The 4,602-nt window shown below is 46.7% G+C and overlaps 1 protein-coding gene across 1 annotated transcript in view; it reads right to left on the minus strand.

The window, feature by feature from the left end:
- Positions 1-4,602, minus strand: part of LRP8 (LDL receptor related protein 8) — a gene marked incomplete at its 5' end in the record, with an annotated part of 259,599 nt that overhangs the window by 93,796 nt on the left and 161,201 nt on the right. The gene's annotated exons all lie outside the window — the stretch shown is intronic.

Consider the following 4,602-nt stretch of genomic DNA (forward strand, 5'->3'; position numbering starts at 1 on the left):
CGGTGCTCTTTCCTGCTCAGGCAGGGGGTCGGACTAGATGATCTACCTAGGTCCCTTCCGACTCTAGCTACTATGAAACTATGAAACACTGAGAGCTGCAGTTGTGGCCCACTGTGGCAAAAAGGTTGAGAATGACTGACCTAAGGCTAGAAAGGAGGTTCCTATATGGATGCTGTTGGGTGTTTTCATACTCTTGTGGAGCTTTATGCATACGGTATGTCCCACCTTAGTTATTTGAGTTTGCAGGGGGGTACGAGGTGCTGATACTGCCAGTCCTCCGTACCTTGTCCTTCAGTGCTCATTTCACTTGTAAACAGCCAAATAAACCATCCTGTTTTCGGTTTTGTGCAAAAAACACCTGCTTAATATCTTAGGGAAAAAGTTTCAGCCAGGGTTTTCTAAAAGAAAATGGGCTGAATTTTAAACCTCTGAAAGTGGAAACATTTAGTAGAAATGTGGCCTGACAACACTAGCAATGAGGGGTGTCACTGAAGCAGCCTTTGGGAATCTAACTGTTGTTGTTCTGCATACTTGCTCACACCCAACAGTATACACCAATGCGAGACATGGTCACCCTGCTGCAGGACACATGGGCACAAGGCTACGTGAGGATCTCCCTATCCAAATTACAGTTAGGAAGTTTTAAAATTCTGGAAAGGGGCCAGGCTTGAAAGTGAGTATGGTTTGAAAAACTGTGTGGGGGAGGAAGGAGGCATAAGTAAGTTGTAGCGGACCTTAGGCCAGATGTGCTGCCAGCCAGTCTTATACGAGGTGAGACAGCTGTCCTGAAAACTTGGTGATGGGCATGACCACCATGTGGGGGATGCACTGATTCATAGATTCATAGATTCATAGATGCTAGGGTCGGAAGGGACCTCAATAGATCATCATGAGAAACAAGACTCCAGGACTTCAGCACACTAAGAAGTAGAGACAAGCCCAGAGAAAAGCATTTCATGTCTTTGGGCAAAGGGATTTAATACACAAAAATCAGGAGAACAAGCTCCTTTGTATTTCAGTGTTCCAGGCATGGGTGTGCCGTCACTGACAATCAATCAGGAAGCTCCAGCTGTGTCCAGAGTATTCATCAGCAGTTGGTTAGATGCTGCTGCTGAGAGGAACAGCATAATTTGGGGAGTATTCTCAGCTGGAAGAGCTTCTAAAATTCAGTATTCAGGATATCTGGACTTTGTCCTCACTGGCTCCTAGGCACTATGGGACATGCCCCCTTGTTTCATTAATCTAGGAATGAGGCTGGGATCTGGTCAAGGAGCTGGTAATTACACAGTTGATCTAAAATCAGCTCATTTCAAAGAGCAGGTTGATCTCGCTAGAGGTGAGACATTTCAGTTCCCAAGCTGCTCTATACTGAAGGCAGGCAGAAGAGAATGAGCCTTCTGAGAGCTGGCCGGCATTTCTGGGGAAAAGGCCTTCTGGGCTTCTAGGAACTACATTACACACACACATACTTAAGAGAAGGGGCAGAATACTGAAAGCAGAGGCTCTTTAATAGCCCCCAGGATGAATAACCACATTTCTGTCCCCACAGGGATGGTAGAAACCTCTACAAAACACTGGAGCCAGCTGCCCAGTTATGCTCTTAATGTACAACCAGCATATGCTTCTAGATGATGGCCTTGGATCCGTAAGTTGCTGTACAGATCTCAACACATGCTGAAGTCGCATAAAAGTGAAGTGCAAGTGTGCTGGAAATAAAAAAACCCTCTACTAAAGTACATGTACAACTGAACTTTGAGTGTTCAGAACTAACTTCATTTTCACCAGAATGAACCTTAGCCCTGGGCAATCCCGAGAGGCAAGCACAGCTCCCCCATTCTGGCACCCGGCGTTTTTTGGGTCTCTGAACTCTATGTTTCAAGTGGAAACATGAGAATACAGCAGACAGCAGGGTGGCTCCCGGTCATAGAGTCCCTCCATGGTCTTTGACCTTGGGATCCTTGTATCTACCGCACAGAACAAGAACCATTCCAAGTGAAACGTGTATTACAAGCCCAGTATCCTTAGACTGCAGTGAAGCCTGGGTAATATCACCAGAAGGAGGATTTGTCTGTGCCAGTTATTAACAACTGAAAGGCAGGAGAGAGTGGAAACCAGCTCCAACTGCAGTGTGCGCTCTCCATGGCCGCAATAAAACCATAGTGCGCTGGCCAGTTCATTCACGTAATACCGCCCCTTGCGGACGAGAATCAGAACCACCTCACCCATGTGTTATGGACCCTGTTCGGCTACCACATCACGAAGATACTTTTTTAGTTCAAGTGGCTCGGACCTGAGAACCATGAATTTCTGAGCAGCCACAGGATGCACCTAGTGATGGCCACAATGCCCTCGGCAGTCTCAGCCGCACTGTAACAGACAGGCTTATGCTCCAGTTTGTGCGAAGGAGAGCATCCCTGCAGGGCATCATCAGTGGAACCAGCAGACATCTTTCCCTTGTGGGACACGGACACGTCAGCTTGTCTAAACAAAGAGGAGCAGCTTCCCCAGGCCCTGCTCTGCCGTGCCTGTTTGATGTGGAGTCCCAATTCCCTTCCCAGATTTTCTAATTCCTCTCTGCTTTGGGGACTGTTCTTCCCTCCCCCAAAAGGGTGTCTCCTTTTCGTCTGAGATGACACAACCCACGCCCCTTCATACTCCCATTATCAACCATGAAAGGCATTTCAAGGGCACAGCTCCCCATTCACCACCTGACTGGAAAACAATGCAGACTTTGATCTCTTGGGATGGCAGTCGCATGAATAAAATGGCTAAATACACTGGTGTTCAGGCAACTGCACAAGTCCGGCCTCCAATCCTGTACTTAGCTTGCAAGCTGATCTCCTTAGAGCAAGCAGATCACCAGCAGGGACGAATAGCTGGAGGAAGAGATGGAGGTCAAAAGAAATCCTCATGGACCGTGTGCTGAGCGGCATGCTCTGTACATAGCCCATTCTGCCACCGCCGACAGGAGATTTGCAGACAGAGACTGCTGGGAATGAAGCTGCTTAGCTATTCACTCCCCATCCAATGACAATCAGATAGTGGTAGCAGCATTTCTCAGAGGGCTTTTGACTAAGAAGGGGATTGGAGGGAAGGGAGAAACCCAAACATACAATACATAAATATGTTAATGCTGCTGCAATCATTATTTCAGCGCTGTGTATGGCTGCAGAAAGGATTCCAGTCACTCCCTGGAAGAGGGAAGTACATTTATCTTTCTTAATTAGTCTACAATGGAGAACAGGGTAATAGGCTTAAAAATAAAATTAAGTAATGTAAGCATGGCAAACTGTAGACTTCCATGTACTTCACCGTGACATCAGATAAAACACTCTCCCCATCACCACTGCTGACCCACGGGAATACACTCATGCAGGACATGCCTTGAAATTTAATTCATGTTTTACATCCGTTTCCTTTAAGCCCTCCCAGCACAGATACGCATGCACAAGTGTGTGCACACACACACACACACACACACAAAACCAAGTGCTTCAGTTCTTTATCCCGGGGAGGTACTCCTTCTGCTCAGCATCAGTCAATGTTTAATAACTCTTCACTCTTCCAGATCAATGAAAAGCAGATGAATCTCCTCAAAGCATGAGAGGAATGAGATCAAACATACTGGATCAAGGAAAATTCAGTCCTTGCCACTTACTATTTTTTATAAAGGCACCAATGTAGTAAGACAGCAGGAAGCTGCTGCCATATCTACTTTCTGGTTTGGTTATTTTTACTTAGCTCATCTTGCTTTTGTTACACTTCTCTTTGTTCCTCCTCTGAGACAAACCCCACCTCAAAACATCGCTGACACATTACCATGATGCTGCAAAGTTCCTCAGGGTTCAGACAGAAGTGTACCATGGTACACTGATGCATTTCAGTCCTAGGGGTGCCTGTACACGTGCAGGGACATTGCTCTGACACACTAATTACAGCGCATCAGAGCAGACTCAATTAACTGAGTCTGCTGGATTGTGCTAATCAGCATGCTCCAGCAGCCTCTGTGTCTCATGCATTCAGTGTCCCTGTGCTTCAAAATGGTGGCGGGGGTGCCATTTTGAAGTGCAGGACACTGAATACATGAGACACTGCAGACGCTTTAATTAGAGTATTTCAGGGGTCAGTTTTCCAGCCCATAAGTGCTCAGCAATGCAAGATAGCAGGAAATGAATACAGGGAACATTACACCCTTTAGGGAAGGAACTAGAATAGTGATTTCTGGTCTATATATATCTATACATGAACGCCCCAGGGTCTACAAATGGTACTACAGGGTTGACCCTGTTAATCAGGAAGATTCAGGGCTAATCACTTCCGCCAATGTTAACTATGGCCCAGCCAGCTGTACAAACTGTGATATACAATAACACAAGGGCTGTTTTTATATCAGGTTACACAACAATGTGGTAATATGGGGTCCCCGCAGGACGTGTTGGGAAATTTGGTCGTCACACCAGATGGCAAAGCTAACATGTTTAACGATTTCTTTGCCCCCGTTTTCCTAAGTAGGGACCAGAACAGTCACCTCCCTGCTAGGCCCCCCTCGGGCCCCAGGGGAGGCACACCTGGGCCAAGGGTTAGTGAGGAACTAGTTAGGGA

This window comes from Crocodylus porosus, unplaced genomic scaffold (assembly GCF_001723895.1).
Source record: "Crocodylus porosus isolate Cpor-Errol unplaced genomic scaffold, CroPor_comp1, whole genome shotgun sequence".
In the NCBI taxonomy this organism is placed as follows: Eukaryota; Metazoa; Chordata; order Crocodylia; family Crocodylidae; genus Crocodylus; species Crocodylus porosus.